General features: G+C 37.7%; 1 protein-coding gene across 1 annotated transcript in view; it reads right to left on the minus strand.

Moving 5' to 3' along the window:
• Positions 1 to 27,862, minus strand: part of PDE11A (phosphodiesterase 11A) — a 480,527-nt gene that overhangs the window by 156,690 nt on the left and 295,975 nt on the right. The gene's annotated exons all lie outside the window — the stretch shown is intronic.

Genomic DNA, 27,862 nt, shown 5'->3' on the forward strand with positions numbered 1-27,862 from the left:
TTAAACTCTTTCTGTCTTCAAAACCCTGATGTTTCAGGAATTGGTTACTCAGTGCGTCAGGCAGAAGAATCCATGGCCTTTGTCTGGTAATACAATTCCTGATATCTGTGAGAAAGCCCTATCCCTCCTTTCTGGGTCACAATAAAGGCAAGAGCCTGGGACCTACCTGTGTATTCCCCACTTCTCCAGGAGCCTAGTTTGATAGCCCCAGGCTCCTCTGCCAACCACTCTCTCCCCTCCAGAACCTTTGATCTAACAAAGCTGTCCTTTCATGCATTTTCAGGTGCTGGACATCTGTGTTTGCATCTTATCACCTAAAGAAGTTCCACACAACATTGAAAACACCAACTTCCTAAAAGTTAACGAAAACAGGGTAAAATTCATATGTATGTATAAAACAAAATAGGATGTTAGGTTATAAATTGCTTTAAATATTACCTTCTGATCAAAATATAGTTCTTAACAAAAAATAGCTTTGTATTCAATAACATCTTCTCTTTCATACCTTTATCATTTGCTTTACTTCTTCTTTCAGTTTTCTTCAACCCTTTTCGCCTTTGGGAGGGGACTTATTATACATACTAAACAAAAATGTGAGCTACATATCAAAGGGATACTGGAGGCAAGTTCATGACAAGGGCTTGCCGGCAGAAAATGCCTTTCTTAGTGCTGGCAGCATGTGAGAGTCACGTCCTGCTTGTTAAACCTTTCCTGCTCTTCAAAATGCCCAAACGTGACTGTTCTAGTTTGCTAGCTGCCGGAATGCAACACACCAGAGATGGATTGGCTTTTAATAAAAGGGGATTTATTTAGTTAAAAGTGTATAGTTCTTCAAAGGAAAGGCAGCTCACTTTCAACTGAGGATCTTTCTTACACGGGAAGGCACAGGGTGATCTCTGCTGGCCTTCTCTCCAGGCCTCTGGGTTCCAACAGCTTTCCTCGGGGTGATTTCTTTCAGTATCTCCAGAGGCCTGGGCTGACCTGTGAGTGTGGAGATGAGGTATGCTGGGCTGCTTGGGCTGTGCCATGTTGAGTTCTTTCATTTAAGCTTCCAGCCAATTAAATTAAACATCATTCATTGTAGCAGGCATGCCTCCTTGCAACTGCAAATGTAATCAGCAACAGATGAGGTTCAAATGCCATTGGCTCATGTCCACAGCAATAGAACTAGGCACCTTCACCTGGCCAAGTTGACACCTGAACTTAATCACCACAATTATTCCGATATTATTTATACCAATTATATTTGGAATGTAAATCAAAACTTTTCCCACAGGTCATTTTGCTAAAATTTTCCAACATAAATAAAGGTACAAAAATGTATCGAGTGGGCGGGCAATGGTGGCTCAGTGGCAGAGTTCTTGGCTGCCATGCTGGAGACCTGGCTTCGATTCCCGGTGCCTTCCATGTAATAAAAAAAATGTATTGAGAGATAAGGTTTTTTTAATTGAGATAAGTATTTTTATAAGGCTTTGTTATTAAAAATCAAGAGATACAGCATGTGAATTCACTGCCCTCCCCTTTACGTGGGACATGACTCCCAGGGATGTAAATCTCCCTGGCAATGTGGGACAGGACTCCTGGGATGAGCTGGGACCTGGCATCAAAGGATTGAGAAAGCCTCTTGACCAAAAGGGGGAAAAGAGAAATGAGACAAAACAAAGTGTCAGTGGCTGAGAGATTTCACACAGAGTAGAAAGGTTATCCTGGAGGTTATTCTTATACATTACATAGATATCCCTTTTTAGTTTACAGTGTATTGGAGTGGCTAGAGGGAAGTACCTGAAACTGTTGAACTGTGTTCCCGTAGCCTTGATTCTTGAAGACAACTGTATAACTACATAGCTTTTACAATGTGACTGTGTAATTGTGAAAACCTTGTGTCTGATGCCCTTTTCATCCAGGGTATGGACAGATGAGTAAAATAAATAAGTATAAAAATTAAATATATAATGGGGGGGATAAAGGGTAAAAAAGCTGGGTAGAGTGAAATGCTGATGATCAAAGAGGGGGGTAAGGGGTATGGAATGTATGAGTTTTTTCTTTTTCTTTTTCTGGGGTGATGCAAATGTTCTAAAAATGATTATAGTGATAAATACACAACCATGTGATGATACTATGAGCCATTGATTGTATAATATGGTTGGACTACACGTGTGTGACGGTTTCTCAATAAAAATATTTAAAAAAAAAACGAGATTTCTGCTGGGAAAATGTTAACCATAGGGCTATTCTGTGGGATAGGCTTATACTTCACAGAGTTCTTAGGAAGATTGATTGTGATAATACATGCCAAGAACCTGGAACACAAATAATGAACTCAATAATAAATTACATTAATTATTCATTAAATAATTAATAATATAATTTTGTATTAATATTCAAATAAAACCTACAATATAAATATTTGGCAAAGTATTATGCCACCATATTATTGCTTTGTCTTGTAATTTTTAGTGCAAAAATAAACTCTGTGGATTTTGTTCTTTTGGTTCCATTTTTCAATGGTAAATCTTAACAAGAGTATCATTTTATTAGAATTTCTTTCTGTTTATAAGTTTCTTTTTGCAGATTCAATCTTCAAAATTTATCCTTATTTACCTTTTTAAAAATCCCACAAAACATCAAGCTGCACTTCAAAACCTCTGAAACCAGGGGGTATGTAACAATGCCCAAATAGTAAGTCATACAATCCTTATCCCCATTTCCCTTTAAAAATCAATTCCCCACTAGCTTTCTTATCAAAATAAATAAATTAAAAAAAGATGCTAGTAACTCAACCAAATCGGAACTATTTGAATCAGTGAATCAGACAATATTACAGATTAAGACTTTTTACCCATTTAAAAATTATTTTCTTTTTTAGTTGTTTTCCTCATTGAGTTGTAGGAGTTCTTTGTATATTTTGGATGCAAGTCCTCTATCAGATGTATGTTTTGTAAATATTATCTCACAGTCTGTGCCTTGTCTATTAATTTCCTAACAGTGCCTTTTAGTGAACAAAAGTTTCACCTTTGATGGTCATTGCTTTATCTGTCCTGTCCAAGAAATTCTGCCTACCCCTAACTGTGAATATATATCTTATATTATCTTGCAGAAACTTACAGTTTTATATCTTTTATATCTATATGTATAGTGTGAGACTTTAAAGAAGTTAATGCCTTGGTTACTTTCTCATGATTCTTAAATTTTCCTGGATCATAACTTGGAATCAAAGCCCTTTTGGAGTTCATCCTGTTTTAAGCCTCTCTGTTGACCATTCTAAGTTCATAGGAATTTATTTATTTTGAATTTTCTCATTCTGAAAATTTATTTTTCTTTCTGTAGGACCCTGAGAACTGGCTTACTAGGGCAAGGGAAGGGCCTGGGTAAAAAGTCTTCAACCACCTCCTGATAAAGTACAGTTCCCATGGATGAGCAGGAAGGAATGGGTGGTCTCCCTTCTGGGGAAATCTCATCAGCTAATTGTTCCTTTAGGATTGGGCCCTTTGGTAAGTCACCCTCTGGGAGGAAGGGAGCATTATTTCCCTACAAGAATTCCTAAAAAGGCCAAAAGGCCACAGGAACAGAATCCTCACATCAAGAGGATGCTTCAGCCTTGCTAAAGAAAACTGAATTGAACCTGTTTTCTCCGTCTGAGTAGTTCCTGCTGATTGGTCTTAAATTATTTCCTGGGATGGCTTCAGGAAGGCAGTGATGCCTATTGCTTGAGTTTACCCTCAGCTTTTGCTTTACCCTGCAGGGCATAGCAATGGGAACCCAGCAAGACCCCAGTTATGGGACCTCTTTCAAGAATGCTAGCGATTTAACCATCAAGCAATTCTGACTGATGTAAACACGCAACATGACCTTACCTAAGTCCTAACTTCTTACTGTTAAAAAGCCTGAAATGTGATCACTTCACTATTTTTGACAAGTATATACAATTGCTGTTCAGACCTCACAGGAGCCTCTTCGGCATCTGTGGCCCCTGGCAACGTCCCATTCACCCCCCACCCACCTCAGTCTGGGTTCTGTCTCTTACTAAAACAGCTTGTGTCAATGTATCTAATTTTTCTTTTCCCTTTTCCTTTTTTTTTTCTAATTTTTTGCCACTAAATCTATGGGTCTCCCTTTTGTAGCACTATAAAGCTCAGGGGATCACTCCCTCGTTGTTAATTAGTCTTTTCTCTGGGTTTCCATGACACGACTTTTTTTTGTTTTCATCCCATCTCAATTTTCTGTGCTGGCTTCTCCTCTTCGAGTTTAACTCTAGATTAGAAGTTTGCTAGTGTTTGGTCACTGTTTCACTGATGCTATATGCTGTCATGATTTTTTACACCACCTACTAACAACTTCCAAATTGAGCTCGGATCTTTCCTTGAGCTCCACGTTGATTTCCCCAGAGGTGGTAGGTAGGATAATGGCCCCCCAAAGGTGTTTTACACTTAATCCCTGAAACCCGTGAATATGTTGTATTGTATGGCAAAGGCAAATTAAGATTGCAAATGAAATTAAAGTTGCTAATCAACTGACCTTGAGAAAGAGAGATTGCTCTTGATTATCTGGGTGGGTTAGTGTAATAACAGGGTTCATATATGTGTTCAAGGAGAGCAGGAGGGTCAGAATGAAGCAATATGAGAAAGACTTGACTGCCATTGCTGGCTTTTAAGATGGAGGAAGGGGCCACAAATCGAGGCATGCAGGCAGTCTCTAGAAGCTGGAAAAGTCAAGGAAATGGATTATCCCTGGAGCTCCAGAAGAAACACATCCCTGCTGATATCTTGATTGTAGCACAGTAACATCCATTTTGGACCACTGACCTCCAGAATTGTGAAATGATAAATCTGTGTTGTTTTAGCCCACTGTGTGCTGTAATTTGTTGTAGCAGCAAGAGAGGAGCTAAAATACCTCACAAACCTGTTTTCCTCCCAGTCTTGCCCAGCCCCGTAAACTGCATCCCATCCAATCAGTTGTTTTAACCTGAAACCTGAGGGTTAACCTTGATTTCTCCCTTTCCTTTGCCCTCACATTGAATCCATCAGTGAAACATGTCATTTCCACTCTATTTTTTGACTCTTCCCATCTTCATTGCCACTACATGTGCCCAGTCTACCCCTGTCTCCCACCTCGGTTTCTGCAATAAGCTCTCCATTTCTACCCTGGCCCTCTTCCAGCTCTTCAGCAATGTAAGCCAGAGTGATCTTTAAAATGTATAAAACAGATCCTACCATCCTCTGCTGAAAACTCACCAGTAGTTTCCCATTGCACTTCAAATAAAATTCAAATTCCAGACAGTCCCTGAAAAGTCCTGTACGATCTGGATCTTGGTGCCCACAGACTGCACTTCATGCCATGCTCTCTCTCTTCTATAACACGCCAACCACATCCAGCTCCTGTTGATTCTTCTATACACAAAGGTTTTTTTCTACCTCAGAGCCTTTCCACATACTTTTCCCTGCCTTCCTGCCCTCATTATCGGGTTGATATTTTCATCCATCTGGTATTAGGTTCAATGCCACCTCTTCCCTGACTACTGTGAGAAACCACATCATCCACCACTGTTCTCTGAGTTAACAGGCTGTTTCTTTCACACCACTTACTACAATATGGAGCTATTTATTTGTTCATCTCGTGCCTCCCCTGGTAGATTGTAAGCACAATGAAGGCAAGGATCAGATTTGGTTTTGGTCACCAATGCATATCCTGATATTTAGTAGGCACTCAGTAATTATTTGTTGAATCAGTGAATAAAAATAAAATAATCTTTAAAAAATTTCCTGTATGCCTTACTCTTATATTATTACTGCCCTGAATTGGTGTCTTTTCCTCAATGAAATCAAAACACATCTTATTTATAAGCATAAACTGAGGAGTGTAGGTAGGGTTGCCAGATTTAGTACATTAAAATACAGGACACATAAACAACAAAAGACAAAATAGATAAATTGGACTACATCAAAATTAAAGACTTTTGTACATCAAAGGACATTTTTAAGAGAGTAAAAAGACAACAGAATAGGATAAAGGGGTTGCAAATCATATATCTGATAAGGGTTTAATATCCAGAATTTATAAACAATTGCTACAACTCATCAACAAGAAGATAACCCAATTTTTAAAAAATGGGAAAAGGACTTGAATAGACATTCCTCCAAAGAAGGTATACAAATGAAAAGCACTTGAAAAGATGCTCAACATCATCAGTAATGAGGGAAATCCAAATCAAAGCCACAATAAAGCATTACTTCAGAGCAACTAGAACGGCTATTAGTTTTTTTAAACAGAAAATAACAAATGATGGTGAGGATATAGGGACATTGAAACCCTTACCAAAAGCATTTGAAACAGGAATTTGAACAGATACTTGTACATCAATGTTCATAGCAGCATTACTCATAATAGTTAAAATGTGGAAACAACTCAAGTGTCCATCAACAGATGAATGGACAAACACAATATGGCATACCCATACAATGGAACATTATTCAGCCATAAAAAGATGTATCCTGTAAGATGGATGAACCCTGAAAACATGATGCTGGTAAATAAGCCAAACACAAAAGACCAAATATTGTATGCGTCCACTTATATGAAATCTCTAAAATAGACACATTCATAGTGACAGAAAGTAGAGTAGAGGTTACCAGGTCTGGGTGGAGGGGGACTGGGGAGTTACTGCTTAATGGGTACAGAGCTTCTCACAGGGGTGAAAACGTTTTGGTAATCAGTAGTGGTGATGATAGAACAATACTGTGAATATTAAAATGCCCCTGAATTGTACACCTAAAAATTGTTAAAATGGAAATTTTGTGTCATATATATGTTATTACAATAAATATTTTAAAAAGATACCCAGTTAAATTTGAATTTCAGATAAACAATGAGTAATTATTTTAGTTTAAGTATGCCCCAAATATTACAAAAAATTATTATGCATCTGAAATTCAAATTTAATGGGGTGTCTTATGCTTTATTTGGCAACCCTACTTCTACTCTCACCAAATTAAGAAGGCTGGAAACAAATCTGGAAGACAGTAAGCCATATCTCAAGATACTCATGCTTCTCCCTGCATGCCCATCCCACAACATCTCTCAATGACCTTTTGTTCACAGTATTTTATCTGGCAACCCCAACATTACCTTAAATTTGGAATATTATCAGCAATGCCACATAATCTCATTAAGCTTATATATGTGACAGATCTATGGGAGTCTTTAAAATATATAACAAAAGTAATTTCTGGTTGCTTTTAGCATAGCCAATCTTCAAAAAGAATTATCATTGTTTATATATATACATACAAACATTTATATATATATAAACATATATGTATATGCATACATATACACACAATATGGCATAGCTAATGATTTAAAAAGCAGGCAAGTTTCTACAGTTGTAAACAAAACTTAACAAATTAAAGAATCATGCTATTTTAAACTCTATTGTCAAACCCACTTGGATAAGTTAAAGGTTCTTCCATGACTCCAGACTTTATTAATTTTACTTGCTGTTTAAATTTTCTAAGCTGTATATTTCGTATTAAGGATCTAGTTACATCATATATTTTGGGTAATAATATTTTTGATAGACTAAAACAAATTTAATTAGATGCAGTCTAATCGTTTTGAAGAAAGAAGCATTTGTAAAACTTAATTATATATACATACCATTTTCTCTATGAGAAACATTGTTAGTTATGGGCACTTAGTCATAACATACACACTAGTTAATTTTTTTGACAGCTAAATAAAATTTGTAGAACGCTTACACACAAAAGTGTACAGTTGATCCACAGAACCCTTGATGTATATTAAACTTTCACAAGAAAATTTCTGCCCCAGATGGATTTATCTTATGTGCCTGGATTAATTTGAAAAATATTGTAAAGTAAAAACTAGAGACCCAGTTTTGTTGGTGAGCTCTGATTTTAGAAATCTTTACAGTCTCAAAAATAAATCTATTTGCAAAACCCTACCAAATTCAATTAACTTTTAGACTGACTTGCTCCTAGCAAAACAAAAAAAGCAAGTGAAAGCAATCAACAGACTCATAAAAGACAGAAGAAGTCATGCTTTTACATTGAGTGTGCACCGCAGGAAAACACAATTAACTATATTTTAAAAGAAAAACAATGAGTAGAGCTATGAAATAGGACCACGGTATTATGCCTTGCCCTCTGCTACATTTGGCTCAAGACCAGTCCCAAATGCTTGCCTTGCAATCTCTGGAATTGCCGCTGAGTATTTAAGGGAAGAACTCTCATACTATATTTTGAATGTTAATTTATTGTGGATCTGGGTAGCATTTGCTCCTGAATGAGAAATGGACTATTACAGAAGCTGGCTGAGAGGAATACAAATGTGAAGAACCACTTAACAGAGAACAGGCACGCAGACCTTACTGAGAACCCCAGCCTGGCTGTCTGGGGTAGGAAAGGGCTGTGTGAATATTCACTGATCTGTTTATGGATCTGGTGACGAGGTGTTACTTGGTGGCACTTGGAAACCAAATTGATATCAGATTTAAGTTAACTTTATTTGAAGTAAAATCCCAAATAATTTATATTGCTGAGCCCCAAGGAAATAAAATAAAGCTTTGTAATCAGCAGTAAGCCTCTAGCCAAGAAAGGTGACAAACCATCAGAAATAAAAAGCCAATTTATTTGAAGTGATCCGACAGAAGTGTCATCTAACGACATGAAGAGCCATATTCCAGGATTTCTTAACGAGGTGATGACAGGTTTTGAAGACACTGAAATGGAACAAATGTGTAGAAACTGAGAAATCATTAGTTTCTGCTGTCACGTATTTAAGAAACTGCCTGCTATTTAATGGAATGAAATATTCAAGAGAGTGCTTCAGATAACTGTGTCCACTATGTGATCTGTTATAATGATCTTCAGAATATATCTAGCATAAAATATAGTTTTTAAAATTCTAAAAAGGACTCCAAAGTTTTGAATTTAAAGTAGAATAAAAGATAACTGCTGAATATGGAGTAATACATAGAATAATCAATTGTGAGCAACTTCAAGGATCAGCTGTATCCTTTTTTTTGTATGCTGTATGGCAGGGGTCACGTTTCATTCTTTTTCCATATAAATATCCCGTTATTGCAGTACCATATGTTGAATTTTTATTTGTTTTGTTTTGGGGAAGTGCATGGGCCTGGAATCGAACCTGGGTCTCCCACATGGCAGGCAAGAGTTCTAGCACTGAACTACCCTTGCACCCCCAGCTGTATTCTTAAATACATGCAATTAGAAAGAACTATGCTGTAGTTCATATCAACACATATTTACAGTGTATGTACTATGTATAAAGCCGTTATGACAGACATTTTGGGCTTTTATGGCCAACCTTTGGCAAATAGCTTTTATCTGGTGTCTCAGTTTTATTTGAGTGCTAGTAATTTTATGAAGCACTGTGCTGAAAATGATTGTTGAGGCTTGTGGAGGAGTGTGGAGGGAGTGAGCTGTGATTGATTAGTGTTATCTTCCAAGGGGATTGGGAGAGAAGAATAGTGGCATGTGTGCCATGCAGTTGCTGCCTCTAGAAACATCAGAATACAGAAAATGACCCTCTGAATCAAATTCATTCAGTTCAGGACTCCACTGATAAAACACATGCAAAGACACATTTTTAGAAAATTATGGATGTTTAAATATAGGTGATTAGGGATATACCTAAAACACAGATGCAATTTTGCTTTTCAATTTTACTTAGTAGTAGACAAAATTTGCAGTAGCAATAAACCTACTAGCTCTGTAGCCAGCCTCTGGCCCTCTGAGATAGAAGAGACAGTGACCTCAGATAAGAGGCTAAAAGTTTTCCAGTTTAACAGTATGGCAAACTAGTAGAGGGTACAAGAAACTGCACTTAGAAGAAAGTGCCAAGCTCTTACTCGATCAGTCTTATTACTATTAGAAGAATAATCTCGGTTTTGAAAATTCAGGCTCAAAATTTATCTATTTATTAAAAAAAATTTTTTAACAGTTTTATTCACACACTATACAATCCATCCTACATGTACAAGAAGTGCCTTTTGGAATACATAACATAGATATGCATTCACCACTATAATTAATATGAGAACGTTATCATTTCTTCCAAAGAAAAAATTTCCATATACCTTACATCCCCTATTACTGACATTTAGCTTTGGTAGAGTACCTTTGTTATAATTAATGCAAGAATATTATAATGTTACTATTAACTTTAGGTCTTATAGTAATTGTATTTTTCCCATACCACTCTATTATTAACATCTTGTAATACTGACATAGTTCATGCAAGAACTTTCTTATATTTATTCAATTAATCACCATCATTGTTCACTCTATGTTTCACTAAATTACAGTCCCAGTTTTTATCCTCTAGCTTTCCTTCTGGTGACATACATGATTCTAGCCTTCCTCTTTCAGCCATACAAGAGCATGTTTTAAGGACAATGTATTTTGTTTCTTTTTTATATTCATCATCATGATCATTTCTTAGAACATTTGCATGAATTCAGAAAAAGAAATAAAAAGAAAACAAAAAAATTCATACATACCATACCCCTTACCCCTCCCTTTCATTGATCACTAGCATTTCAATCTACTAAATTTATTTTAACATTTGTTCCCCCTATTATTTATTTATTTTTAATCCGTATGTTTTACTTTTCTGTTGATAAGGTAGATAAAAGGAGTATCAGACATAGGTTTTCACAATCACACAGTCACATTGCGAAAGCTATATCTTTATACATTCATCTTCAAGAAACATAAGCACAACTCTACATTTTCAGGCAGTTCCCTCCAGCCTCTCCATTACACCTTAACTAAATAGGTGATATGTATTTAATGCGTGAGAATAACCTCCAGGATAACCTCTTGACCCTGTTTGGAATCTCTCAGTCATTGACACTTTGTTTTGTCTCATTTCACTCTTCCCCCTTTTGGTCCAGAAGTTTTTCTCAATCCCTTGATGCTGAGTCAAAATTTATTTTGAAACAGAAGGTAAATAAAAGCATCTCTCAAATTGTGTTCAGGAGGATGTGAGTAAAAGGAGCTTTCTGAAGAGTTTGGTTGCTTGAAATCTACCTTGACAACAATGTCCCTATATAAGAAGCTTAAATTTTTAGGTCAATGTGACACCTGTCCACCTTGGCTGGGTTCTCTTTTAATTAAACCTCTCGACGGAAAAGACAAATCATCTTTGCGTATGTTGCATTTAAAGTTGAGTAAAAGTAGTTTATTCACCCAAATCAAAGACTTAATTATTGTATGTTACTATCAAATTTAAAATTTTAATGATAGTAACCACACTCCAAATTTTAGGCTAATTTTTAAAAGCAAGCTCTTAAAATGCTTCCACAATCATGCTTTCTACCCATTAGCTAGTATATGACAACATGACATTAATTTGGCAGCTGCTCAAACTACCTTCCACTCTTTGTCCATAAATTGTTAAGTGTCAGTATTTTTGCAGTTGCCAGAGGATAACACATCTTATAGTATCTAAATTTCCTAAATTCAATTATGTATCTACATCCAACTTGTCTGTGTCAGATTAAGAAGGCCACAAATTAGTTGACACTGTTCCCATTCAGAGGTGAAATTTATGTCTCTTCCCCTAAAATGTTGTTGGGGTTTGTAACTGCTTGAATAATTTTATAGAAGGGATACTGTATCATTCTCTTGGTCCATGTCTTAAGACAATGGAGACATTCCCTCTTGGAGCCCTAAGCCTCCGCGTACAAGGTCCGATTACTCTGCAAAAAGTTCCAGCCACATGGAGGGGCCTGAAGAATGAAGCACCAGGTGGACGAAGACAGAGGTCAAGGAGCACTGTGGTCCCATGCAGACGAGTGAGTGAAGAAGCCTTGTGGACATGGCGCCTCCAGTTCCACCCACCCCTGCAGATACCCTGTGGATCAGAGACAAACCTCCATACTGGTGCTTCTGGAGTTCCTCACCAGCAAAAATCACAAGCAAAATAAAATGGTTGTTTTAAGCCATTAAGTACTGGGGTAATTGGTTAAGAAGCAATAAATAAACAATACATGATCAACTTTCACCCTATACCACTCACAGATTTTTGTAACACAGGTATCAAATGAAGCTTCTTAGCCTTTCAAAATCTAGGAAGGATTCAAGCCATCGAATCCCTAAAACCATGATATATTATGGAAATCTAAAGGCGTTTTCAAGATAAAATTCTCAGCTTGGCCTCCAAGCTCCTATTTTTCCTTGTGCTTTATTTGTTATATAATCACCATACTAAATGTGAAATTCAGCCCCTCCTCAATGTCTACCAAAAAAAAAAAATCTATTCACACAAGCATTCATGAATTCAGTGGAGTATGTAGACTTTTTCCTTCTTTTCCCCTTTCCTCCTTCCTTTCTTCCCTCCTTCCATACCTCCCTCCCTTCCTTTCTTCCTTTTTTGAGAAGACAAGTGAGGGAGTTTGTACTGGTTTGAAAGGATGTATGTCCCCTAGAAAAACCATGTTTTAATCAAAATCCCATTTCATAAAATGGTAGAATAATCCCTATTCAATACTGTATGTTTGAAACTGTAATCAGATAATTTCCCTGGAGATGTGATTTAATCAAGAGTGGCTGTTAAACTGGATTAGGTGACAACATGTCTCCACTCATTCCAGTGGGTCTTGATTGGTTTACTGGAGTCCTACAAAAGAGGAAATATTTTGGAGAATGAGAGATTCAGAGAGAGCAGAGAATGCTGCAGCACCATGAAGCAGAGAGTCCATCAGCCAGTGCCTTGGAGATGAAGAAAATGCCTCCTGGGGAGCTTCATGAAACAGGAAGCCAGGAGAGAAAGCTAGCAGATGACGCCTTGCTTACCATGTGCCCTTCCAGCCGAGACAGAAACTGTGACTGTGTTTGCCATGTGCCTTCTCAATTGAGAAACCCTGAACTTCATCGGCCTTCTTGAACCAAGGTATCTTTCCCTGGATGGATGCCTTTGATTGGACATTTCTGTAGACTTGTTTTATTGGGACATTTTCTTGGCCTTAGAACTATAAACTAGCAACTTATTAAATTCCCCTTTTTAAAAGCCATTCCGTTTCTGGTATATTGCATTCTGGCAGCTAGCAAACTAGAACAGAGTTACAGCAAAACAAACAACTTTAAACAAAATATCAGCCTCACCATTTTTAAAACGTTTTCAGAGCACTTCACCAATGGGGCATTTCACTGGACATTTACCTCATCCAGTCTCTACCTCGCTTCATTTTTCGGCTTCCTCATCATTGTTACCTTCTATTTTTGTTTCTCTCTTCTCCTACCATTTCAAGTGTAAAATAACAAAATTCTCTCTCCATCTCATACAGAGAAGTTTCCCTATCCTCTGATTACTGGAGGCAGTCAGTATCTATTCCCTCCTCATCTTTACGACCCCAAATGGACTTTTAAGGATTTCCCCAGAGAATTTCTTTCTTAAGAATTCTGGTGCCTAGAGTTAGATAACATTTCCCCCCACTTGCTATACTTCAGAAGTTCTCATGTGCATCATAAGTCACTCACTAGCGAACGTTCTCAAACTTTAGCATGCCTCAGCACATAGATGGTTGGCCCCTGTCTGCAGGGTTCCTGATTTGGCAAGTCTGGCATGGGGCCTGAGAATCTGCATTTCTAACAAGTCCTCAGGTGACGCTGATACTATGCTCTGGAGACGCCTTGTTAGAACCACTGGGCTAAAGCCCATCGTGAATTAGAGTGCTTTATAGGTTGCCAGTTGGATGTGGAAGTGAGCAGAGAGGAAAAAGGTAAAATTTCTCTGGATCTTCTCCCAATTCCCAGATGGATTGAAATAAACTCTTTTAAGAGGTTTGGAAATATTCCCTTAGCTTTATTTTACTCATCATACTTTTCACAACTAGTTTTCATTTCTAATAATATTGGAAATGCAAAAATGCAGTGGAATTAGTTTCAGCAAACACCAGATCAGAACCCTTTGACTTATGAAAGCAGTTTGGTCAATATCCTGTTAAAAATCATGTAATCATACAAGTCGACTCTACCTAATTTTCTGAGCACAGAAATTAGTATTCACCCCTTGAACGGTCACTGGCTAATTGTATGACCTAGTTGTACTTAAAGGGTAAGTAGTTGTACTTGATTTTAAATACATGAATTAACTGTTTTGTGGATCACTCATAGCAATTTTAAAGGCAGGCCATTTCCTTTTGTTTAGGAAAACTTTGCTTTCTTAATTTCCTATACTTATAATGCATCGCCTGGCCATTAAGCATAGGAGCTTTGGTGTCACACTGCCTGAGTTCATAATTCTGGCTCCACCAGCCCTGTAACCTTGACCTAATTACTTTAATCTATCTGAATCTCAGTTACCACATCAGCAAAAGGGAGGAATTTCCCTCCACATTTCACTCTTCAGAACAAGTCACATAACTCCATCTAATTTCAGAAGAATAGTGAAGAATAATCCTACCACAGGCCCAGAGAAATATTTATTGAAGAGTCCTGCTGATTACCACGATGGGTTAGATAATCACCTCATCGGGTTATTATAAGGACTAAACATAATAATAAGTGTAAAGGACATAGCACTATGCCTCGTATTCAGTAAACATCAGCCATTAGAACTGGTCAAAACACACATATAAAGTAATGCAAAACATTTCAATATCAAACAGGAAAATGAACTTTTCATTTGACAGGCTTAGATCACGTATTATACAGGTTATCGAGTGTCAACTGCACTTATTTGTAAAACCAATAATCTATTTAGCTATTCCAAACTTATTAGGGATAAAGAACAATTTTCTTATTGTGTAAAGTTTAACATGTAAGTGTTAAAATATAACCCCCCCCAAAAAACCACTTTGATGAGGTTATTTCTAGAATGCATTTCTTACTTTCTTGAATTATGCACAGCATACTTTAATATTTTCTAGCTAACTTAAGCTGTCAGTAGAAATATCAACTATTTTATTGTGCTGCAATATATTTATATACTCAGAAACTATTTAATAATACATAATTTTGGGTTCTTTGAACCCATGTGAAATGGCCCCAGACACTATGCCTTTTAAACTCCTTTTTCAATAGTTAAAATATTTATCCTTGTTGCCAGCTTCCTGTTCCATCAGTATTCCTGAAACTGTCTCTTCTTATTTGCTACTTCTCATTTGATGTGGCTGTAAATCTCAGGACAGGCTAATAACAATCAACTTCTAATCTCAATAATTTAACACGAGTTTATTTCTTGTTCATTTTACATACCCAGTAGGGTTCAGCAGAGGAATAGGTTGGTGGGAGGCTCCATCTCAACATGTGCTTTCACTGTCACCTCCAAAGAGGGATGAAGGGCACAAAGTGAACTGGAGACTGGCTGTCACGGATTTTCCTGGGCACACGTCACTTCTACTCACACTTTACTGTCCAGAGCAAGTCACACGTCTCCAATTCATTTCAGGGAAATGGGGAAGTGTGATCCTCCCATGGGCCAGAAGGGGGAGGACCAGAAACATTTGGTCACGAGATCTAACAGTTATCAGGATGGCTTAGCAACCAAGTAGAAAGTTGGGTTAGAATTGATTTTAAAATCAGAGCAAAGGGGTGGTGTGACAGTGGCTCAGTGGCAGAGTTCTCGCCTGCCATGCCGGAGACCCGGGTTCAATTTCCGGTGCCTGCCCATGCAAAGAAATAAACAAATAAATAAAATTTAAAGAATCCGAGCAAAGAAGCACAATGGATAACTTTAGTATAAAAATCTTGTGGTGTTTATTTGACCTTTGCTTACTTCTTGACTCCCTTTTGTGTTTCAAAGAGTTGTTTTTCACAGATGGGATCTCCAAATAAGTGGGATTATACTGTACCCAGCACATGGCATGACATATAGTACAAATTGTACATATTGTTCATTTTGACTTAACACATTCTAATATTCACAGAAAAAGATTATTATAAGTGAAGGATTATGATTGGCTTATTTCTACTATATAACTTTCAGGAACTGCCTAATTACAAGATTCATGTCCTTAGGGTGAAAATAATGGCCTGTTTCTTTTGAAAAATTATATATGGTAATCATTCTTCCAATTTTTTTGTTTTCAATAGTCCCTCATAAAGGATTTTAACCAATAGTATTTAAATTTAAAAAGGGTTTTATGACGAATTCTTAGTGTGATTATATGACTATATCCATATGTATATTGGACTATAATTTATAAGTTTCAAATGTGTTCCACACTCTGTTTTAAAGTGAGGCTGTTTTTCTTAATCATGTAGGTTATTAAGTGTATTAATGTTTCTCAAATGCTTTTCTAATGAACTCCTTGCTTACTTGCTTTTCTTGTTTGTTAATAAGAACAGAGGAGAACATGACATTCTTTTGAAGTAATTGAGCAACTTGTATTGGTTATACAGTGTCTAAAACAACTATAACCTGTGCCAGTGGTTTTTCAAACCTATAATTTATATATCTGGAACCATTAGTAGGCCTGATTTCACTTAATACCATGCTTCTGAGTAGTTCACTACTGAATGTTTATATATAATTTTCTGCATCACCCCCATGGTTTTTGCATAAACAACAAGGCTACCATGACCGATAGTTTGGGAGAGAAATGCATTGGTTAATTGTGTGGGTTACTCAGGAATACCGTGGAGAACTTAGTGTTTGGAGCAGCACAGCTTTGTGGGAACTTCCTCTGGAATGAAGGGAGTAAGAAGGAATCTGGTCTAGTTTGGGGCACTTGACAAAATGACTGGGGCCATCGGGTGACTGGTTGTCATGAAGGAGGGAAACTCCAAAAGTACGACTAAAAATGTGGGCTATTTCCAATCTTTCTGGGCCAAAGTTGGTAGCTATGGGATCAGATTACATTTAAGGGAGTAAATCAGGGGACATCGTCAAGGCAGGGTATCCAGTTCATGTGCCACTCATTCAATCAAGAAATATTTAGGGAGGACGTAAATTCATTCCAAATACTTCACACATGGTCCCTGTCTTCAGGAAGTTTCTGTTTCAATAGTAGAAGTAGACATTAAGCAGACAGATGCAAATTGAGATAGATATTACAAAGTCAACTAGTAAAATGCTGAAAGAGACAGTGAGGACAGAGTTGGAAAGGCAGCAGGAAAGTTGGTCAGGGACTGCTGCTTAGGATATGCAATTTAAGATGAGACCTTGAAAATAAGCAGGAAACAGTCAGGCCGAGAGGCAGAGGAAAAGCACTAAGGGCAAAAAGAAAAGTAAACTTGAAGTGATCTGAGGGCCATGTGAGTGGGACAGGGGAGAAGGACCTGAGATAAGGTTGTTGAGCTTTCAGAGGCCAGATCATCCATAACTTCATAGGCCATATAATGGAGCTTATTATGGTCAATAGAAAGCAAGAGACTAACATGATCTGACTAGCTTTCTAATCACTGACACCTTAGAAGCCTCTCTTGTGCCCTTCCACAATTATATTCCATCCCTGGAGATGACCATTCCCTCTGACTTTTGTGACATTCATTCCCTTGCTATATTGCATAGTTTTAATATTTTAGAGCTTACATAAATGATCTCTATCACATGTAGAACATGATTTTGGTTGCCTTGTGGAGGATGGATTGGAGGTGGGAGAGCGAATGGCTGGACTAGGGTGTTAGAAGTGAAGTTCAAGATCTAAAGATAAGGAGGAAGATGGTGGCTTAGTGAGGTTTAGTTTGTCCTCCAGGGCAGCTAGTAAATAGCCAGGAACAGTACAGAACTGCTGGGGCCACGTCAGTGACTGGACATACAGAATACACCAATATGGACCAGCTGTGAACACACCCAGAACCATGAGTTCTCCAAACAGCAGAGGCTGGTGCTCCTCCCCCACAAGCTGCTTCTCAGAGGGAAAAGGAAAGAGACTTTACTAACAGCAAGGGGTTGAGCTCAGCCAATCTCCAATTCTGGAGTTAATTAACAAATTCTGACTACTAAAAATAGACCCTCCAGCTCAGCTGAACCTCAAGTAAAAGCTGAGGTTGCTGGGTTTTGCCCTGGGGCAGAAGGGGGACAGAGCTGATGAAAAAGAAAAAAAAACAAAAACAAAAAGAGAGGTTTTTTTCGGATCAGGGAGCACAAAATACTTTAAAAGTTCTGGGCCCTGAAGAAAAGGAGGGGGCACATAGGAGCTGAAGATACACAGAACAATGTACCAAGTTAAGTTCTTGATTGGTAAACCTGAGGAAGGGGTTGAGGGGGAAGAGGGGTCCTGCCCTGAAAAGGATTTTTTCTTTTCTTTTTTGTTGCTGTGTTTCTACTGCTTGACTGCTCTTTGCTTACAACTGTGTCCCAGGCAAGGGTAGAATTAAACTTGTCTAAGAGGCAAAGAGGCTGGTCAGGAGAAAGGAAGTAATTCCCGGGAGGCTGTGCCTTCCCCAGAAGAGGGGTGGGGCCCAGCTCAGGTGGAATCCCCTCTCAAGGAATAACACAAATATACTTGTTGTGGGTGTTCCAGAAGGAGAAGAGAAGGGAAGAGGAGAAGAAAGACTAATGAAAGAAATTATCACTGAAAAATTTCCAACTCTTACGAAAAACTTAAAATTACAGATCCAAGAAGTACAGCATACCCCAAACCAAATAGATCCAAACAGACGTACTCCAAGACATGTACTCCAGAATGTTAGATGTCAAAGAGAAAGAGAATTTTGAATGCAGCAAGAGAAAAGCAATCCATACAAGGGAAGCCCAATAAGACTATGTATAGATTTCTCAGCAGAAATCATGGAGGCGAGAAGACAGTGGTATGATATATTTAAGGTTCTAAAAGAGAAAAACTGCCAACCAAGAATTCTATATCATCAAAATCATCCTTCAAAAATGAGGGGGAAATTAAAACATTTTCAGACAAAAAAAATCACTGAGAGAATTGACACAAATTCTCTTTTGTCTGAGAGACGAGCTCTGCAGGAAATACTAAAGGGAGCACTAGAGACAGAGGAAAAGACAGCAAACAGAGGTGTGGCGAAGGGTGTAGAAATGAACACTATCGGTAAAGATAAAATGAAGAAAAATTAGATATGACATAAAATCCAAAAGGCAAACTGGTAGAAGAAAGTACTGCTCTTACAGTAATAACACTAAATGTTAATGGATTAAACTCCCCATTCAAAAGACATAGACTGACAGAATGGATTAAAAAACAGGACCCATCTATATGCTTTGAATAGGAAATGCATCTTAGACCGAAGGATAAACATAGGTTGAAAGTGAAAAGTTGGGATGAGATATTCCATGCAAATAACAATCAGAAAAGAGCAGGAGTAGCTATACTAATATCCAACAAATTAGACTTCAAATATAAAACAGTTAAAAGAGACAAAGAAGGATACTATGTATTAATAAAAGGAACAATTCAGCAAGAAGACATAACAATCATAAATATTTATGCACCAAGCCAGAATGTTCCAAAAATACATGTGGCAAACACTGAAAACACTGAAAAGAAAAATAGACACATCTACCATAATAGTTGGAGACTTCAATTCCCCACTCTCATCAATGAACAGAACATCTAGACAGAGGATCAATAAGGAAACAGAGAATTTGAATAATACGATAAACAAACTAGACTTGACAGATATTTATGGAGCATTACACCCCACAACAGCAGGGTATACCTTTTTCTCAAGTGTTCATGGATCATTCTCAAGGATAGGCCATATACTGGGTCACAAAGCAAGTCTCTATAAATTTTAAAAGATTGAAATCATACAAAATACTTTCTTGGATCATAAAAGAAGGAAATTGGAAATCAATAAAAGGCAGAGTGCCAGAAAATTCACACATATACAGAGGCTCAACAACACACTCTTAAACAACCAGTGGGTCAAGGAAGAAATTACAAGAGAAATCAGTAAATATCTCGAGGCAAATGAAAATTAAAACACAATATATAAAAATTTATGGAATGCAGCAAAGGCAGTGCTAAGAGGAAATATATTGCCTTAAATGCCTATATCAAAAAAGAAGAAAGAGCAAAAATCAAGGAATTAACTATTCACTTGGAAGAACTAGAAAAAGAACAGCAAACTAATCCCATAGCAAGCAAAAGGAGAGAAATAAAAAAGATTAGAGCAGAAATAAATGAAATTGAGAACATGAAAACAATTGAGAAAATCAACAAAACTAGAAGGTTCTACCTTCTAGAGAAAATCAATAAAATTGATGGACCCTTAGCAAGGTTGACAAAAAGAAGAAGACAGAGGATGCAAATAAATAAAATAAAAAATGGAAGAGGAGACATAACCACTGATCCCGCAGAAATAAAGGAGGTAATGAAAGGCTACTATGAACAACTTTATGTTAATAAACTAGACAATGTAGATGAAATGGACAGCTTTCTAGAAAGGCATGAATAGCCAACATCAACTTGAAAAGAAACAGACAATCTCAACAAACCAATCACAAGTAAAGAAATTGAGTTAGTCATTAAGAAGCTCCCAAAGAAGAAATGCCCAGGATCAGATGGCTTCACATGTGAATTCTACCAAACATTCAAGAAAGAATTAATACCAATCCTACTTAAAATCTTCAAACAAATTGAAGAGGAGGGAAGGCTACCTAACTCATTCTATGAAGCCAACATCACCCTCATACAAAAGCCAGACAAAATGTTACAAGAAAAGAAAATTACAGACCAATCTCTCTAATGAATATAAATGCAAAAATCTTCAACAAAATTCTTGCAAATCAAATCCAGCAGCACATTAAAAGAATTATACACCATGACCAAGTAGGATTCATCCCAGATATGTAAGGGTGGTTCAACATAAGAAAATCAATTAATGTAATACACCATATCAACATATCAAAGCAGAAAACCACATAATCATCTCGATTGATGCCGAAAAGGCATTTGACAAAAATCAACATCCTTTCTTGATGAAAACACTTCAAAGGATAGGAAGAGAAGGGAACGTCCTCAACAAGATAAAGGGAATATATGAAAAACCCATAGCTAACAAAATCCACAATGGGGAAAAACTGAAAACTTTCCCCCTAAGATCAGGGACAAGACAAGGATGTCCATGGTCACCATTGTTATTCAACACTGTGTTGGAAGTTCTAACCAGAGCAATTAGACAAAAAAAAAAAAAAAAGAAATATAAGGCATCAAAATTGGAAAGGAAGAAGTTGAAACTCTTACTGTTAACAGATGATATGATACCAGGTCAAAAATCCCAAAAAATCCATAGCAAAACTACTAGAGCTAATAAATGAGTACAGCAAAGTGGCAGGTTACAAGATCAACACTTAAAAATCTGTAGTGTTACTATACACTAGTAATGAGCAATCTGAGGAGGAAATCAAGGAAAAAAATCCATTTACAATTGCAACCAGAAGAATAAAATATTTAGGAATAAATTTAACTAAGGATACAAAAGACCTATACAAAGAAAACTACAAGAAATTCCTCAAAGAATTCACAGAAGACCTAAATAAATGGAAGAGCACATTGTGTTCATGGATTGGAAAACTAAATATAGTTAAGATGGCAATTCTATCTAAAGTGATTTACAGATTTAATGTAATGCCAATTAAAATCCCAAAAACTTACTTTTTAGTAATAGAAAAACCAGTAACCAAATTTATCTGGAAGGGCAGAGTGCCCTGAATAGTTAAAAATATCCTGAGAAAGAAATATGAAGTCAGAGGTCTCACACTACCTGACTTCAATGCGTATTATGAAGTGACAGTGGTTAAAACAGCATATTACTGGCATAAAGCTAGATATACTGACCAATGGAATTGAATAGAGGGTTCAGCTATAGACCCTCTCATGTATGGACAATTGATCCTTGATAAGGCTGTCAAGTCAACTCACCTGGGACAGAACAGTCTCTTCAATAAATGGTGCTTGGAGAACTGGATATCCACATGAAAAGAATGAAAGAGGATTCATGTCTCATAACCTATACAAAAATTAACTCAAACTGGATCAAAAACCTAAACATTAGATCTAAGACCATAAAACTTGTAGAACAAAAATGTAGGGAAATGTCTTATAGATCTTATAATAGGAGGCAGTTTCCTAGATCTTACACCCAAAGCATGAGCACTGAAGAAAAAATAGGTAAATGGAAACTCCTCAAAATTAAACAGTTTTGTGCATCAAAGGACATTGTCAGGAAAGTAAAAAGACAGCCTACACAATGGGAGACAATATTTGGAAACGATATATCAGATAACGGTCTAGTATCCAGAATACATAAAGAGATTGTTCAACTCAACAACAAAAAGACAAACAAACCAATTACAAAATGGGCAAAAGACATGAACAGACACTTCTCAGAAGAGGAAATACAAATGGCCAAAAGGCACATGAAAAGATGCTCAACTTCCCTGGCATTTAGGGAAATGCAAATCAAAACCACAATGAGCTATCATCTCACACCCACCAGAATGGCCATTATCAGTAAAACAGAAAATGACAAGTGCTAGAGAGGATGTGGAAAAAGAGGCACACTTATCCACTGTTGGTGGGAATGTAAAATGGTACAACTGCTGTGGAAGGCAGTTCAGCAGTTCCTCAGGAAGATAAGTATAGAATTGCCATATGATCTGGCAATACCATTGTCATGAGGACATGAGGGCAAGAACACAAATGAACATTTGCACACCAATGTTTATAGCAGCATTGTTTACAATTGCTAAGAGATGGAAACAGCCCAAATGTCCATCAACATGTTTAGTTTAGTGACTAAACAAGCTGTGGTATATATATATACATATGATGGAATATTATGCAGCTGTAAGACAGAATAAAGTCATAAAGCATATAAAACATGGATGGACATTGAGGACATTATGCTGAGTGAGATTAGCCAGAAACAAAAGGACAAATACTGTATGGTCTCACTGATATGAACTAACATAAATGAATGAACTTCGAGAATTTCAGTTAAGAACAGAGGCCATTAAGAAATAGAAATAGGGTAGATTTTGGGTAGTTGGCACTGAAGTGATACAGATTGTGCAACAGGGCTGATTGTAAAATTCAGAAATGGATAGTGCAATATTGCCTAATTGTAGCACAATAATGTTAGTACACTGAATGAAGCTGAATGTGAGAATGATAGAGGGAGGAGGGCTGGGGGCACAAACGAAACCAGAAGGAAAGATGGACGATAAAGACTGAGACGGTATATGTATGTTTGAAATGATTTCTGTACTCTAGAAAAGCCATGTTTTAATCCTAATCCCATTTTGTAAAGGCAGCCATTTCTTCTAATCCCTATTCAGTAATGTATGTTTGAAACTGTAATTAAATCATCTCCCTGGAGATGTGACTCAATCAAAAGTGGGTGTTTAGGTAGAGATGTGTCCCCACCCATTTGGGTGGGTCTTGATTAGCTTACTGGAATCCTACAAAAGAAGAAACATTTTGGAGATTGAGAAAGATTCAGAGAGAGCAGAGAATGACAAAGCCATGAGAAAGCCACAACAGAGAACGCCACAGAACCACGAAGCAGAGGATCCACCAGCCAGCAACTTTTGAAGATAAAGAAGGAAAACACCTCCCAGGGAGCTGGAGAGAAAGCTAGCAGATGATACCATGTTGGCCATGCACTCTTCCAGCTGAGAGAGAAACCCTGAACTTCATCAGCCTTCTTGAATCAAGGTATCTTTCCCTGGATGCCTTAGATTGGACATTTCTATAGATTTGCTTTAATTTGGACATTTTCTTGGCCTTATTATAAGGCAATTTATTAAATTCACTTTTTTAAAAGCCATTCCATTTCTGGTATATTGCATTCTGGCAGCTAGCAAACTAGAACAGAAAAATCTTGTAATGCCTAGAGTGTACAATGATAATGACTAAACATACAAATTAAAAACTGTTCTTGCATGAGGAAGAACAAAGGAATGTCAATATTGCAGGGTGTTGAAAATAGATGGTAAAGCATATTTTAAAACTTTAACTTATGTGTGAGACTAAAGCAAAAAATGTTTGTTTGGTACAAAATTTATATTTTGACTGGTATATTTCCTAATATAACCTATATGGACAGTTTAATTGAACACTATAAGTACATGGTACCTTGCGTAGGACGTGAGATTTTGTAGGTTTGTCCAGAGTGATGCCCCAATAAATCTCAGAGTGATTTGAACAGTGAATAAAACACTATTTGCAAAGTCCCCTTGGGGGAATGGGGAGAAAGGGGGAAAAATTCAACTTCCCCATTTGGAGAATTCCTGATATTCTCGTAAGCAGTGGGGACAACCAAATCAATAGGCCAAGCCCTCAATCTTGGGGTTTGTTCATATGAAACTTATCCCCGCAAAGGATAGACTAAGCCCATACTTAAAATTAGAACTAAGAGTCACCTCCAGAGAACCTCTTTTGTTGCTCAGATGTGGCCTGTTTCTCTCAGCCAATACAGCAAGCAAACTCATGGCCCTCCCCTTCTCTACATGGGACATGACTCTCAGGGGTGTAAACTCCCCTGGCAATGTGGAACAGAAATCCTAGAATGAGCTGGGACTCAGCATCATGGAATTGAGAAAATCTTCTCAATCAAATGGGGAAAGAGAGAAATGAGACAAAATAAAGTGGCAGTGATTGAGAGATTTCAGAAAGAGTGAAGAGGTTATCCTGGAGGTTATTCTTGCACATTTTATTGACATCCTCTTTATAGTTTAAGGTCTATCAGAGAGGCTAGAGGCAAGTGCTGGAAACTGTAGAGCTGTGTTCCTGTTCTAGTTTGCTAGCTGCTTTTAGCAAACTAGAGATGGATTGGCTCTTAATAAAAGGGGATTTATTTCATTAGTTCTTCAGAGGGAAGGCAGCTAACTTTCAACTGAGGTTCTTTCTTACGTGGGAAGGCACAGGGTGATCTCTGCTGGCCTTCTCTCTAGGCCTCTGGGTTCCAACAACCTTCCCCAGCGTGATTTCTTTCTGCATCTCCAGAGGGCTGAGCTGAGAGTGCTGAGATGAGGTATGCTGAGGTGCTTGGGCTGTGCTATGTTGAACTCTCTCATTTAAGTACCAGCCAATTAAATCAAACATCATTCATTACAGCAGGCACACCTCTTAGCTGACTGCAGATGTAATAAGCAAGAGTTGAGGTTCACGTATCATTGACTCAAGTTCACAGCAAAAGAACTAGGTACCCTCACCTGGCCAAGGTGACAACTGAATCTAACTACCACAGTTCCAGTAGCCATGTTTCTTAAAGATGAATGTATAATGATATAACTTTCACAATGTGACTATGTGATTGTGAAAACCTTGTATCTGATGCTCCTTTTATCTACAATATTGACAGATGAGTAAAAAATGAGTAACAATTATGGATTAAAAACAAATAAATAGTAGGAGGAACAAATGTTAAAATAAATTGAGTAGATTGAAATACTAGTGAACAATGAAAGGGAGTGGTAAGCGGTATAGGAAAAAATAGGGGAACAAATGTTAAAATCTGTTAGGTAGATGGAAATACTAGTGATCAATGAGAGGGAGGGGTAAGGCATATAGTATGTGTGAATATTTTCTTTTTATTTCTTTTTCTGGAGTGTTGCAAATATTCTAAAAAATGATAATGCTGATGAATATACTACTATGTGATGATATCGTGAGCCACTGATTGCACCATATACGGAATGTTTGTATGATAAGGATGTTCATGTTTGTATGCTGTTTTGGTTTGAGAATACAAAATAAATAAATAAATAAATAAAAGATCTAAAGATAATGCACAGGAATTTGAAAAGAGCTCTACTTGGGAAGAAAAGGACCAGAGCTGTGAGAAGTGCCCAGCTCTGGGTCCTAGTTCCTGTTGGCCATGGGGGGAGCAATGCAGCAGGTGTTCAGGACAAAAAGGGGAGAAGAGAGCATGAAGGAGCCTGCATACAAGCAAATTGGATTAAAACTAAAGGAGGCTGTTTCCCTCTGCTTGAGTAAGTACCTGGAGCCCTATTACCATAACTGCTGTGGTACAGAGAACAGGGGAGCAGGCTCATTCCAGAATCTAGTTACAAGCAAGGAAGAGAGGGGCTGGGCCATTATTCTTGGCTCTTCCTCAATCATGGATTGTCAGGAATGAAGGTACAAATGACAGATTTCATTACAGGAATCTGGGGCAAGATTGGCATCAGTACTCGGAAACACAATACCTTTGAGGATTACTAGTTAACAATCCTTCATGGCCTTCTGCCAAGACAAGCATTTGCAAAAAACGATGTGATATCTTTTTTTCCCAGCTCAGGGAAAGGTGAAAGTGAAATGGGAAAATCAGAGAAATGTCATTCCCCAGCCAAATAGGACCAGACTCTGGCCCTGATGAAGATGCATCCCCATTACACTCAGCTACCCAGCTCCTTACACTGGGGAAAAGGAGGAAGATGGTGCCCTTCCCCTCAGAGTGAGTCCCCATCCATGTCCCCTTCACCCCAGTCAGGACACTCAATTTGGTCAGGGGACTGCCCAATTCCAGGCAGGGCAATTCCTACTTAGACAAGTTCCAGGTAGACTAGATGACCAGGGAACCCCAGAGGATTTGTTTATGGGCATTCTCACTTCTCCACCTCTGATCTGTAAATTAGAAAAACAACATGCCTTCATATTGAAATGAACCTAAGAAAATGGGGAATCTCTTTACTTCCATTTTTACTATGCATAATCCTACATGGGCAGATAGATATTCAAGCCTTCTCAGCTCTGAGGACTATAGAATGGTTCCTGAAAGGGCCTTGCTAGAAATCGGTAGGTTGCATGACCAACAACCTAATAACCCAGTGCATGTCCTAGGAGCTCTGGCTGTTCTTATGACAGAGCTGCATCGGAACCCAGATGAGCAAGGGACATAGACAAACTAAATCACTTTAAAGAGTACATCATAACAGGACTGCAGAAAGGTGTTCCAAAACCAGAATGCCTGTAAAAAGTTCAGGAAGTCCAACAGGGACCAAAAGCAAGTTCTTCGGTCTTTCTTGAAAGGATCTTTGAGGTACACTGACAATATACTGATCTGGAGCATCCAGGCAACAAGAGATTAATTAATATGCCTTCTGTTAGCCAAAGTTCTCCAGACATAAGAAAAAACCTACAGAAACTAGGAGGGAGATTAGGAGTGCCGATGTTTCAGCTAGTCAAGATTGCTTTTAAGGTCTTCAGCAACCAAGACCAACTTCAGGAGAAGTAGATGAAATTCCAAGCTGCCTTACTGGGAGCATCCATTGGCCAAAGTTAAACAGGATACAGATGTATCAGATCAGCCAGAGAAGAACAACAAGGCAAAGGCCCCCCGAGCCTCCACTGATTAACCAGAAGTACACCCTGTCTCCTAGGGCCAAAGCAATGTGCCTACTGCAAGGAAGAAGGCCACTGGAAATGGCCAAATGTCACCAACAAATGCCACAGCTTGCAGGGGACAAAAGTGACCAGGAATGACTGGGCCCAGGGGCATCTCCTAACTTTAATGTGGACACATTACCGTTTCCCACGAGGAGCCCCAGAATCCATATTAGCTGGAAAGAAACTTAACAGACTTTTATTTTTTCAGGTTAAAATAATTACTAACCAACCCTGTATTTTATTAGCCAATTGTTTAGAAACATCAATTGACATTTTAAAATTACTTTCTCCATAAAAATAGAAGGTACATGAAAGCTTTTAATCTTCAAACACTCCTAAAATTTGGAAGATAATTTGTCAATCAAAATAGATCTGTTAAAAAAAAGGAGATTAAAAAACATATATAACCTATATTCCTTTATGCACAATTTTCTTCTTTTATAAAAAAGGGCACTTGGGGTGGTGCAACAGTGGCTCAGTAGCAGACTCTTTGCCTGCCATGCCAGACACCCGGGTTTGATTCCCAGAGCCTGTCCGTGACAAAAAACAAAAATCAAACAAACAGAA

The sequence above is a fragment of the Tamandua tetradactyla genome, chromosome 3 (assembly GCF_023851605.1).
Source record: "Tamandua tetradactyla isolate mTamTet1 chromosome 3, mTamTet1.pri, whole genome shotgun sequence".
NCBI classification, from domain to species: domain Eukaryota; kingdom Metazoa; phylum Chordata; class Mammalia; order Pilosa; family Myrmecophagidae; genus Tamandua; species Tamandua tetradactyla.